Source organism: Puntigrus tetrazona, chromosome 4 (genome assembly GCF_018831695.1).
Source record: "Puntigrus tetrazona isolate hp1 chromosome 4, ASM1883169v1, whole genome shotgun sequence".
NCBI lineage: Eukaryota > Metazoa > Chordata > Actinopteri > Cypriniformes > Cyprinidae > Puntigrus > Puntigrus tetrazona.
The window spans coordinates 5,903,000-5,917,008 of NC_056702.1; the positions used below are offsets into that span (position 1 = coordinate 5,903,000).

The 14,009-nt window shown below is 44.4% G+C and overlaps 2 long non-coding RNA genes across 2 annotated transcripts; both read left to right on the forward strand.

Moving 5' to 3' along the window:
* The first annotated feature begins 8,074 nt into the window (after nucleotides 1-8,074).
* On the forward strand, nucleotides 8,075-10,162 carry LOC122342716. The gene is made up of 3 exons (XR_006250635.1): nucleotides 8,075-8,111; nucleotides 8,876-8,960; nucleotides 9,912-10,162. It is a non-coding gene; the product is annotated as an uncharacterized LOC122342716 (long non-coding RNA).
* Nucleotides 10,163-11,217: 1,055 nt separating this feature from the next.
* On the forward strand, nucleotides 11,218-13,248 carry LOC122342717. The gene is made up of 3 exons (XR_006250636.1): nucleotides 11,218-11,336; nucleotides 12,098-12,182; nucleotides 13,138-13,248. It is a non-coding gene; the product is annotated as an uncharacterized LOC122342717 (long non-coding RNA).
* Nucleotides 13,249-14,009: the final 761 nt, after the last annotated feature.

The following is a 14,009-nucleotide window of genomic DNA, read 5'->3' on the forward strand; positions in this document are numbered from 1 at the left end:
CACACGGCTCTCTTGGCTCAAGGTGTGCTCTATGCGTGTGCGTGTGTATAGACCCAGCCCTCTGAACATTTTAGCCTGTCGTCTGTTCACATAGCTGCAACATCACAGGTGATCTCTATTTGATTTATTAGGACAGACAACAACTATGGGTGCTTTTGAAACATTGCTTCGTTTCAAAGGCGGACAACATCACCAAAAAGAAAGCGCTTAATAAACAGAAGTGCATGCATCCCGCCAAGAACATTCTAACTGAGAACATTTCTTCTGTCTTACAGGACTCATTTTCAATGATGCCAACCTTCCTTTTTCGTGTTCAGACTGAAGTACATTAAAGTGGATCTGTTTTGTCTTTTGCGAAAGGAAGAAGACAAGCGTCAAGTGATTTCAGGGGATGCTATGACCTCGTCCAGGACAGCTGAAAGCAGCACATCATGCACAAGCTGTGGAATCGTTTGAATCTTCTCTGTCGCAGAGCCGTGGGACATTCTACTGCAGTTCTCTTTGAGACCACAGGAGGATGCTGCGACCTCAGCGTCACAGTGACGGGACAGTGGCACTAAATTAACTCTAGACTGAGAAATCAATCTGAATCTACGAGGTTGCGTATCGTGTTCTTATTTTTTCATTTTTGTATTTTATTTTATTTTATTTCATTTTATTTATTTATTTTTTTTTTTCGGATGAGAGATCATTTGAATGTGCAAGCGTTTGAATTTGGTCACCAGCAGTCTAAATTCTGTTGTTCTACAGGCATGATTAAGTGTCCACGGGCAATGTTTCAAATAACCGCCCGGCTCAAAGCACAAATTAAATGGAAAAAGACATAAAAACGGTGAAGGTTGTGAGCTCTGTTTCTTTATTATGCACGATGTGTCTTTTGGGGTTGCAGTCTTTGACACACGCTCAGTTGTGCAAAGCACCTTAAAGTACATGCACCTGAAAATCATTTTCTGTTGAGCAAAAAGGTAGGGGAAAAAGAGAAAAAGAGAGAGAGATGAAGCAGAAGCAATTGTGTGTTCAGTTTTCACTCTTGAAAAAAGCTGTGCACGCCGAAGTTTAAAGAACTACAAAAACAGCATGAATTAAAACCAGACATTTGAAGGAGACTCTGTGAAAAGAAAGTTCAGAGGACATGGTTTTAGAAATGAGTAAATACTGTCTGTCCAAACCCTTACTGCACACATCACTACATGAACTGGGACTCAACTAGTAGTTTTAACCTTTCTTTATCGACAGCGGCCCTTACATTGATTGCTTTCTTCTTTTCCCCCTCGATCTCCTTACTTGGGGAAAGAAAAAAAAAAAAAAAAGAAAAAAAAAAAAAAAACAACACCACACTTTTGAAATATGAACCTCTGTCCTCTGGCCGACCACCTCGGCTTTGCATTTTCGCGTAACGGGCCACAAGAGGGAGCCGGTGATCCGTCGCAAGCCTTCATGCACACTTAACAAATGTGGAACATGAGTACTTGAATAATTTATGAACGCACGTGTTACTTGGGAATATAGTAAGGAAATGAATTTGACACAACGTTGAGTCTGATGAGGCTGTGACACGACAGCTGGCAGTAAAGCGAACTGCATTTTCATCCGCTCCACAAGGCGGCAGAAGCGCCTTTCAGAGACGTCGAATCCCGACTGATCAGAAGGCGTAGAAACCTGGGAAGAAAACACAACAGTTCGCGTCAATGTGAGTTACCGAAAGCTCCCATAAACACAAGCACCACACGCGTTCACCCAGCGAGCGTTAGTCGAAAGCGAAACATGATACTTTGAGGCTATTGGGGAGTCGGTCGATCGTTCAATCGACCACAAACACGCTGATAGTGTTGAAATAAATGCAGTTGCGAGATTATCAGCAGAATGCATCGTTGCGCGCAGTGCTCACATTTAACGCAAGCGATCAAAATCTACTTGGCAGGCGGAGAACATTTGCAACTGTACAACATGTAAAGTGATTTAAAGAACAATACGGTACCATGTTTTGTGATCGGCGATGAAAGGCGGGATTAGCGGGTGTGTTTACGTGCTGTCAAACAGTGTGATTGATTAACGCATCGGGCCAATGGGAGTGGGCGGCGGCACCGCCTCTCCTTCGCATTGGCTGTTTTTTTAAGAGGCGGGGATCCTTACTAGTTGAACCAAGTGATTCGAATCGTATCGCGAATCGTTTGATTCAGAACAGGATTTCGAATCGGATCCGTATTGGGATTCGAATCATTTGAGTCAGAACCGGACCGTTTTTGAATCATTTGATTCAAAGCGCGACATCGTGGCGTTGCGCGAATACTTGTATCCCCTATGTTAACCGCTTAGAACGTATGGAATTGTATTATTTTTGTTTCCCATATTTTTATTTATTTATTTTATTTTTATTTTTTTGAAACAAACTCTTATAGTACACGCTACATGAAATGAAAGTCTTTATCCATCTGTGTTTCCCCTGCAGAGTAAGAGGTGTTGAACAGAAGCAGAGCCCTGGAGCGTGAGGACAGACATTGACCGCAATGAAGGGCGTGTGCTGAAGGGCCAGGTGAGACTTGTCTTGTGTCGTGTTGTGTAGTTGATGTGTAGGTTGCCATCATTTTCTTTTTGAAGTCACTCCTCCAGAAAGCAAATGATGGTAACCTAAACGCGGCGAGGAAGGGCGAGCGCTCAAAATTTTTATACAGGCAAATTTCAATTTTTGAAATCAAGAAGCATAACCCCGCTGGGCATGGTGGCGGGGCTCGAGGACCCGACCCATCCCGTCCCTTCATTCACACAGCACCGCACTCCATGCGCGCCATTCACACGTAACGCGGAGATCCGGCTGGGATTGAACCAGCGACCTCTGAACCCGTGAGGCAGTGCTCTGACCAGTGAGCCACAGATCTCTTGTCTCCGGTCGTGCTGGAACTTGTATTTCACTGTTTGTGTGATATAATACTACTAGTAGTCTAGTTAAAGACTTAGCCCTTCTGTCTCAGACCGACTCAGTGAGACCGAACCAGCAACCTCCGGACGTGTGGCGGCGCTCTTACCTGTGAGCCACAGACCTCGTGGCAGGAGGCGCGCTGGAACTTGTATTTCACTGTTTGTGCGGTGTTACAATAAGCTAGTTAAAGCTTCGGCTCCCCTGAATCGTCTACTCGAGGAGCGCCGGCTGGGTTCGAACCAACAAGCGCTGAGCCGCGAGGCAGCGCCCTTACCTGTGAGCCACACGGCTCTCTTGGCTCAAGGTGTGCTCTATGCGTGTGCGTGTGTATAGACCCAGCCCTCTGAACATTTTAGCCTGTCGTCTGTTCACATAGCTGCAACATCACAGGTGATCTCTATTTGATTTATTAGGACAGACAACAACTATGGGTGCTTTTGAAACATTGCTTCGTTTCAAAGGCGGACAACATCACCAAAAAGAAAAGCGCAATAAACAGAAGTGCATGCATCCCGCCAAGAACATTCTAACTGAGAACATTTCTTCTGTCTTACAGGACTCATTTTCAATGATGCCAACCTTCCTTTTTCGTGTTCAGACTGAAGTACATTAAAGTGGATCTGTTTTGTCTTTTGCGAAAGGAAGAAGACAAGCGTCAAGTGATTTCAGGGGATGCTATGACCTCGTCCAGGACAGCTGAAAGCAGCACATCATGCACAAGCTGTGGAATCGTTTGAATCTTCTCTGTCGCAGAGCCGTGGGACATTCTACTGCAGTTCTCTTTGAGACCACAGGAGGATGCTGCGACCTCCAGCGTCACAGTGACGGGACAGTGGCACTAAATTAACTCTAGACTGAGAAATCAATCTGAATCTACCGAGGTTGCGTATGCGTGTTCTTATTTTTTTCATTTTTGTATTTTATTTTATTTTATTTCATTTTATTTATTTATTTTTTTTTTTTGGATGAGAGATCATTTGAATGTGCAAACGTTTTTAATTTGGTCACCAGCAGTCTAAATTCTGTTGTTCTACAGGCATGATTAAGTGTCCACGGGCAATGTTTCAAATAACCGCCCGCTCAAAGCACAAATTAAATGGAAAAAGACATAAAAGCGGTGAAGGTTGTGAGCTCTGTTTCTTTATTATGCACGATGTGTCTTTTGGGGTTGCAGTCTTTGACACACGCTCAGTTGTGCAAAGCACCTTAAAGTACATGCACCTGAAAATCATTTTCTGTTGAGCAAAAGGTAGGGGAAAAAAAAAAAGAGAGAGAGATGAACGCAAAGCAATTGTGTGTTCAGTTTTCACTCTTGAAAAAAAAGCTGTGCACTTGAAGTTTAAAGAACTACAAAAACAGCATGAATTAAAACCAGACATTTGAAGGAGACTCTGTGAAAAGAAAGTTCAGAGGACATGGTTTTAGAAATGAGTAAATACTGTCTGTCCAAACCCTTACTGCACACATCACTACATGAACTGGGACTCAACTAGTAGTTTTAACCTTTCTTTATCGACAGCAGCCCTTACATTGATTGCTTTCTTCTTTTCCCCCTCGATCTCCTTACTTGGGGAAAGAAAAAAAAAAAAAAAAAAAAAAAAAAAAAAAAAAAAAAAAACAACACCACACTTTTGAAATATGAACCTCTGTCCTCTGGCCGACCACCTCGGCTTTGCATTTTCAGCGTAACGGGCCACAAGAGGGAGCCGGTGATCCGTCGCAAGCCTTCATGCACACTTAACAAATGTGGAACATGAGTACTTGAATAATTTATGAACGCACGTGTTACTTGGGAATATAGTAAGGAAATGAATTTGACACAACGTTGAGTCTGATGAGGCTGTGACACGACAGCTGGCAGTAAAGCGAACTGCATTTTCATCCGCTCCACAAGGCGGCAGAAGCGCCTTTCAGAGACGTCGAATCCCGACTGATCAGAAGGCGTAGAAACCTGGGAAGAAAACACAACAGTTCGCGTCAATGTGAGTTACCGAAAGCTCCCATAAACACAAGCACTACACGCGTTCACCCAGCGAGCGTTAGTCGAAGCGAAACATGATACTTTGAGGCTATTGGGGAGTCGGTCGATCGTTCAATCGACCACAAACACGCTGATAGTGTTGAAATAAATGCAGTTGCGAGATTATCAGCAGAATGCATCGTTGCGCGCAGTGCTCACATTTAACGCAAACGATCAAAATCTACTTGGCAGGCGGAGAACATTTGCAACTGTACACATGTAAAGTGATTTAAAGAACAATACGGTACCATGTTTTGTGATCGAGCGATGAAAGGCGGGATTAAGCGGGTGTGTTTACGTGCTGTCAAACAGTGTGATTGATTAACGCATCGGGCCAATGGGAGTGGACGGCGGCACCGCTCTCCTTCCGCATTGGCTGTTTTTTTAAGAGGGCGGGGATCCTTACTAGTTGAACCAAGTGATTCGAATCGTATCGCGAATCGTTTGATTCAGAACAGGATTTCGAATCGGATCCCGTATTGGGATTCGAATCATTTGAGTCAGAACCGGACCGTTTTTGAATCATTTGATTCAAAGCGCGACATCGTAGCGTTAAGATGCGCGAATACTTGTATCCCCTATGTTAACCGCTTAGAACGTATGGAATTGTATTATTTTTGTTTCCCATATTTTTTATTTATTTATTTTATTTTTATTTTTTTGAAACAAACTCTTATAGTACACGCTACATGAAATGAAAGTCTTTATCCATCTGTGTTTCCCCTGCAGAGTAAGAGAGGTGTTGAACAGAAGCAGAGCCCTGGGCGTGAGGACAGACATTGACCGCAATGAAGGACGTGTGCTGAAGGGCGGTGAGACTTGTCTTGTGTCGTGTTGTGTAGTTGATGTGTAGGTTGCCATCATTTTCTTTTTGAAGTCACTCCTCCAGAAAGCAAATGATGGTAACCTAAACGGGCGAGAAGGGCGGCGGCTCAAAATTTTTATACAGGCAAATTTCAATTTTTGAAATCAAGAAGCATAACCCCGCTGGGCATGGTGGCGGGGCTCGGGAGACCCGACCCATCCCGTCCCTTCATTCACACAGCACACGCACTCCATGCGCGCCATTCACACGTAACGCGAGATCCGGCTGGGATTGAACCAGCGACCTCTGAACCCGTGAGGCAGTGCTCTGACCAGTGAGCCACAGATCTCTTGTCTCCGGTCGTGCTGGAACTTGTATTTCACTGTTTGTGTGATATAATACTACTAGTAGTCTAGTTAAAGACTTAGCCCTTCTGTCTCAGACCGACTCAGTGAGACCGAACCAGCAACCTCCGGACCGTGGCGGCGCTCTTACCTGTGAGCCACAGACCTGCGTGGCAGGGAGGCGCGCTGGAACTTGTATTTCACTGTTTGTGCGGTGTTACAATAAGCTAGTTAAAGCTTCGGCTCCCCTGAATCGTCTACTCGAGGAGCGCCGGCTGGGTTCGAACCAACAAGCGCTGAGCCGCGAGGCAGCGCCCTTACCTGTGAGCCACACGGCTCTCTTGGCTCAAGGTGTGCTCTATGCGTGTGCGTGTGTATAGACCCAGCCCTCTGAACATTTTAGCCTGTCGTCTGTTCACATAGCTGCAACATCACAGGTGATCTCTATTTGATTTATTAGGACAGACAACAACTATGGGTGCTTTTGAAACATTGCTTCGTTTCAAAGACGGACAACATCACCAAAAAGAGAAAGCGCTTAATAAACAGAAGTGCATGCATCCCGCCGAAGAACATTCTAACTGAGAACATTTCTTCTGTCTTACAGGACTCATTTTCAATGATGCCAACCTTCCTTTTTCGTGTTCAGACTGAAGTACATTAAAGTGGATCTGTTTTGTCTTTTGCGAAAGGAAGAAGACAAGCGTCAAGTGATTTCCAGGGGATGCTATGACCTCGTCCAGGACAGCTGAAAGCAGCACATCATGCACAAGCTGTGGAATCGTTTGAATCTTCTCTGTCGCAGAGCCGTGGGACATTCTACTGCAGTTCTCTTTGAGACCACAGGAGGATGCTGCGACCTCCGCGTCACAGTGACGGGACAGTGGCACTAAATTAACTCTAGACTGAGAAATCAATCTGAATCTACCGAGGTTGCGTATGCGTGTTCTTATTTTTTTCATTTTTGTATTTTATTTTATTTTATTTTATTTCATTTTATTTATTTTTTTTTTTTCGGATGAGAGATCATTTGAATGTGCAAACGTTTGAATTTGGTCACCAGCAGTCTAAATTCTGTTGTTCTACAGGCATGATTAAGTGTCCACGGGCAATGTTTCAAATAACCGCCCGGCTCAAAGCACAAATTAAATGGAAAAAGACATAAAAGCGGTGAAGGTTGTGAGCTCTGTTTCTTTATTATGCACGATGTGTCTTTTGGGGTTGCAGTCTTTGACACACGCTCAGTTGTGCAAAGCACCTTAAAGTACATGCACCTGAAAATCATTTTCTGTTGAGCAAAAAGGTAGGGGAAAAAAAGAAAAAAGAGAGAGAGATGAACAAAGCAATTGTGTGTTCAGTTTTCACTCTTGAAAAAAGCTGTGCACTTGAAGTTTAAAGAACTACAAAAACAGCATGAATTAAAACCAGACATTTGAAGGAGACTCTGTGAAAAGAAAGTTCAGAGGACATGGTTTTAGAAATGAGTAAATACTGTCTGTCCAAACCCTTACTGCACACATCACTACATGAACTGGGACTCAACTAGTAGTTTTAACCTTTCTTTATGCGACAGCGGCCCTTACATTGATTGCTTTCTTCTTTTCCCCCCTCGATCTCCTTACTTGGGGAAAGAAAAAAAAAAAAAAAAAAAAAAAAAAAAAAACAACACCACACTTTTGAAATATGAACCTCTGTCCTCTGGCCGACCACCTCGGCTTTGCATTTTCGCGTAACGGGCCACAAGAGGGAGCGGTGATCCGTCGCAAGCCTTCATGCACACTTAACAAATGTGGAACATGAGTACTTGAATAATTTATGAACGCACGTGTTGCTTGGGAATATAGTAAGGAAATGAATTTGACACAACGTTGAGTCTGATGAGGCTGTGACACGACAGCTGGCAGTAAAGCGAACTGCATTTTCATCCGCTCCACAAGGCGGCAGAAGCGCCTTTCAGAGACGTCGAATCCCGACTGATCAGAAGGCGTAGAAACCTGGGAAGAAAACACAACAGTTCGCGTCAATGTGAGTTACCGAAAGCTCCCATAAACACAAGCACCACACGCGTTCACCCAGCGAGCGTTAGTCGAAGCGAAACATGATACTTTGAGGCTATTGGGAGTCGGTCGATCGTTCAATCGACCACAAACACGCTGATAGTGTTGAAATAAATGCAGTTGCGAGATTATCAGCAGAATGCATCGTTGCCGCAGTGCTCACATTTAACGCATAAGCGATCAAAATCTACTTGGCAGGCGGAGAACATTTGCAACTGTACACATGTAAAGTGATTTAAAGAACAATACGGTACCATGTTTTGTGATCGAGCGATGAAAGGCGGGATTAGCGGGTGTGTTTACGTGCTGTCAAACAGTGTGATTGATTAACGCATCGGGCCAATGGGAGTGGACGACGGCACCGCCTCTCCTTCCGCATTGGCTGTTTTTTTAAGAGGGCGGGGATCCTTACTAGTTGAACCAAGTGATTCGAATCGTATCGCGAATCGTTTGATTCAGAACAGGATTTCGAATCGGATCCCGTATTGGGATTCGAATCATTTGAGTCAGAACCGGACCGTTTTTGAATCATTTGATTCAAAGCGCGACATCGTAGCGTTAACGCGAATACTTGTATCCCCTATGTTAACCGCTTAGAACGTATGGAATTGTATTATTTTTGTTTCCCATATTTTTTATTTATTTATTTTATTTTTATTTTTTTTGAAACAAACTCTTATAGTACACGCTACATGAAATGAAAGTCTTTATCCATCTGTGTTTCCCCTGCAGAGTAAGAGAGGTGTTGAACAGAAGCAGAGCCCTGGAGCGTGAGGACAGACATTGACCGCAATGAAGGACGTGTGCTGAAGGACGGGTGAGACTTGTCTTGTGTCGTGTTGTGTAGTTGATGTGTAGGTTGCCATCATTTTCTTTTTGGGGGGTCACTCCTCCAGAAAGCAAATGATGGTAACCTAAACGGGCGGGGAAGGGACGGCGGCTCAAAAATTTTTATACAGGCAAATTTCAATTTTTGAAATCAAGAAGCATAACCCCACTGGGCATGGTGGCGGGGCTCGGGGGGGACCCGACCCATCCCCGTCCCTTCATTCACACAGCACACGCACTCCATGCGCGCCATTCACACGTAACGCGGAGATCCGGCTGGGATTGAACCAGCGACCTCTGAACCCGTGAGGCAGTGCTCTGACCAGTGAGCCACAGATCTCTTGTCTCCGGTCGTGCTGGAACTTGTATTTCACTGTTTGTGTGATATAATACTACTAGTAGTCTAGTTAAAGACTTAGCCCTTCTGTCTCAGACCGACTCAGTGAGACCGAACCAGCAACCTCCGGACCGTGAGGCGCGCTCTTACCTGTGAGCCACAGACCTCGTGGCAGGGAGGCGCGCTGGAACTTGTATTTCACTGTTTGTGCGGTGTTACAATAAGCTAGTTAAAGCTTCGGCTCCCTGAATCGTCTACTCGAGGAGCGCCGGCTGGGTTCGAACCAACAAGCGCTGAGCCGCGAGGCAGCGCCACTACCTGTGAGCCACACGGCTCTCTTGGCTCAAGGTGTGCTCTGTGGTGTGCGTGTGTATAGACCCAGCCCTCTGAACATTTTAGCCTGTCGTCTGTTCACATAGCTGCAACATCACAGGTGATCTCTATTTGATTTATTAGGACAGACAACAACTATGGGTGCTTTTGAAACATTGCTTCGTTTCAAAGACGGACAACATCACCAAAAAGAGAAAGCGCTTAATAAACAGAAGTGCATGCATCCCGCCGAAGAACATTCTAACTGAGAACATTTCTTCTGTCTTACAGGACTCATTTTCAATGATGCCAACCTTCCTTTTTCGTGTTCAGACTGAAGTACATTAAAGTGGATCTGTTTTGTCTTTTGCGAAAGGAAGAAGACAAGCGTCAAGTGATTTCCAGGGGATGCTATGACCTCGTCCAGGACAGCTGAAAGCAGCACATCATGCACAAGCTGTGGAATCGTTTGAATCTTCTCTGTCGCAGAGCCGTGGGACATTCTACTGCAGTTCTCTTTGAGACCACAGGAGGATGCTGCGACCTCCAGCGTCACAGTGACGGGACAGTGGCACTAAATTAACTCTAGACTGAGAAATCAATCTGAATCTACCGAGGTTGCGTATCGTGTTCTTATTTTTTCATTTTTGTATTTTATTTTATTTTATTTCATTTTATTTATTTATTTTTTTTTTTCGGATGAGAGATCATTTGAATGTGCAAACGTTTCGAATTTGGTCACCAGCAGTCTAAATTCTGTTGTTCTACAGGCATGATTAAGTGTCCACGGGCAATGTTTCAAATAACCGCCCGGCTCAAAGCACAAATTAAATGGAAAAAGACATAAAAACGGTGAAGGTTGTGAGCTCTGTTTCTTTATTATGCACGATGTGTCTTTTGGGGTTGCAGTCTTTGACACACGCTCAGTTGTGCAAAGCACCTTAAAAATACATGCACCTGAAAATCATTTTCTGTTGAGCAAAAGGTAGGGGAAAAAAAGAAAAAGAGAGAGAGATGAACAGAAGCAATTGTGTGTTCAGTTTTCACTCTTGAAAAAAGCTGTGCACGCCGAAGTTTAAAGAACTACAAAAACAGCATGAATTAAAACCAGACATTTGAAGGAGACTCTGTGAAAAGAAAGTTCAGAGGACATGGTTTTAGAAATGAGTAAATACTGTCTGTCCAAACCCTTACTGCACACATCACTACATGAACTGGGACTCAACTAGTAGTTTTAACCTTTCTTTATGCGACAGCGGCCCTTACATTGATTGCTTTCTTCTTTTCCCCCCTCGATCTCCTTACTTGGGGGAAAGAAAAAAAAAAAAAAAAGAAAAGAAAAAAAAAAAAAAACACCACACTTTTTGAAATATGAACCTCTGTCCTCTGGCCGACCACCTCGGCTTTGCATTTTCGCGTAACGGGCCACAAGAGGGAGCCGGTGATCCGTCGCAAGCCTTCATGCACACTTAACAAATGTGGAACATGAGTACTTGAATAATTTATGAACGCACGTGTTACTTGGGAATATAGTAAGGAAATGAATTTGACACAACGTTGAGTCTGATGAGGCTGTGACACGACAGCTGGCAGTAAAGCGAACTGCATTTTTCATCCGCTCCACAAGGCGGCAGAAGCGCCTTTCAGAGACGTCGAATCCCCGACTGATCAGAAGACGTAGAAACCTGGGAAGAAAACACAACAGTTCGCGTCAATGTGAGTTACCGAAAGCTCCCATAAACACAAGCACTACACGCGCGTTCACCCAACGAACGTTAGTCGAAGCGAAACATGATACTTTGAGGCTATTGGGAGTCGGTCGATCGTTCAATCGACCACAAACACGCTGATAGTGTTGAAATAAATGCAGTTGCGAGATTATCAGCAGAATGCATCGTTGCGCAGTGCTCACATTTAACGCAAACGATCAAAATCTACTTGGCAGGCGGAGAACATTTGCAACTGTACACATGTAAAGTGATTTAAAGAACAATACGGTACCATGTTTTGTGATCGAGCGATGAAAGGCGGGATTAGCGGGTGTGTTTACGTGCTGTCAAACAGTGTGATTGATTAACGCATCGGGCCAATGGGAGTGGACGACGGCACCGCCTCTCCTTCCGCATTGGCTGTTTTTTAAGAGGGCGGGGATCCTTACTAGTTGAACCAAGTGATTCGAATCGTATCGCGAATCGTTTGATTCAGAACAGGATTTCGAATCGGATCCCGTATTGGGATTCGAATCATTTGAGTCAGAACCGGACCGTTTTTGAATCAATTGATTCAAAGCGCGACATCGTAGCGTTGCGCGAATACTTGTATCCCCTATGTTAACCGCTTAGAACGTATGGAATTGTATTATTTTTGTTTCCCATATTTTTTATTTATTTATTTTATTTTTATTTTTTTTGAAACAAACTCTTATAGTACACGCTACATGAAATGAAAGTCTTTATCCATCTGTGTTTCCCCTGCAGAGTAAGAGAGGTGTTGAACAGAAGCAGAGCCCTGGAGCGTGAGGACAGACATTGACCGCAATGAAGGACGTGTGCTGAAGGACGGGTGAGACTTGTCTTGTGTCGTGTTGTGTAGTTGATGTGTAGGTTGCCATCATTTTCTTTTTGGGGGGTCACTCCTCCAGAAAGCAAATGATGGTAACCTAAACGGGCGGGGAAGGGACGGCGGCTCAAAATTTTTATACAGGCAAATTTCAATTTTTGAAATCAAGAAGCATAACCCCCGCTGGGCATGGTGGCGGGGCTCGGGGGGGACCCGACCCATCCCCGTCCCTTCATTCACACAGCACACGCACTCCATGCGCGCCATTCACACGTAACGCGGAGATCCGGCTGGGATTGAACCAGCGACCTCTGAACCCGTGAGGCAGTGCTCTGACCAGTGAGCCACAGATCTCTTGTCTCCGGTCGTGCTGGAACTTGTATTTCACTGTTTGTGTGATATAATACTACTAGTAGTCTAGTTAAAGACTTAGCCCTTCTGTCTCAGACCGACTCAGTGAGACCGAACCAGCAACCTCCGGACCGTGGCGGCGCGCTTACCTGTGAGCCACAGACCTCGTGGCAGGGGAGAGACGCGCTGGAACTTGTATTTCACTGTTTGTGCGGTGTTACAATAAGCTAGTTAAAGCTTCGGCTCCCCTGAATCGTCTACTCGAGGAGCGCCGGCTGGGTTCGAACCAACAAGCGCTGAGCCGCGAGGCAGCGCCCTTACCTGTGAGCCACACGGCTCTCTTGGCTCAAGGTGTGCTCTATGCGTGTGCGTGTGTATAGACCCAGCCCTCTGAACATTTTAGCCTGTCGTCTGTTCACATAGCTGCAACATCACAGGTGATCTCTATTTGATTTATTAGGACAGACAACAACTATGGGTGCTTTTGAAACATTGCTTCGTTTCAAAGACGGACAACATCACCAAAAAGAGAAAGCGCTTAATAAACAGAAGTGCATGCATCCCGCCGAAGAACATTCTAACTGAGAACATTTCTTCTGTCTTACAGGACTCATTTTCAATGATGCCAACCTTCCTTTTTCGTGTTCAGACTGAAGTACATTAAAGTGGATCTGTTTTGTCTTTTGCGAAAGGAAGAAGACAAGCGTCAAGTGATTTCAGGGATGCTATGACCTCGTCCAGGACAGCTGAAAGCAGCACATCATGCACAAGCTGTGGAATCGTTTGAATCTTCTCTGTCGCAGAGCCGTGGGACATTCTACTGCAGTTCTCTTTGAGACCACAGGAGGATGCTGCGACCTCCGCGTCACAGTGACGGGACAGTGGCACTAAATTAACTCTAGACTGAGAAATCAATCTGAATCTACCGAGGTTGCGTATGCGTGTTCTTATTTTTTTCATTTTTGTATTTTATTTTATTTTATTTCATTTTATTTATTTATTTTTTTTTCGGATGAGAGATCATTTGAATGTGCAAACGTTTCGAATTTGGTCACCAGCAGTCTAAATTCTGTTGTTCTACAGGCATGATTAAGTGTCCACGGGCAATGTTTCAAATAACCGCCCGGCTCAAAGCACAAATTAAATGGAAAAAGACATAAAAACGGTGAAGGTTGTGAGCTCTGTTTCTTTATTATGCACGATGTGTCTTTTGGGGTTGCAGTCTTTGACACACGCTCAGTTGTGCAAAGCACCTTAAAGTACATGCACCTGAAAATCATTTTCTGTTGAGCAAAAAGGTAGGGGGAAAAAAAGAAAAAAAGAGAGAGAGATGAACGAAGCAATTGTGTGTTCAGTTTTCACTCTTGAAAAAAGCTGTGCACGCCGAAGTTTAAAGAACTACAAAAACAGCATGAATTAAAACCAGACATTTGAAGGAGACTCTGTGAAAAGAAAGTTCAGAGGACATGGTTTTAGAAA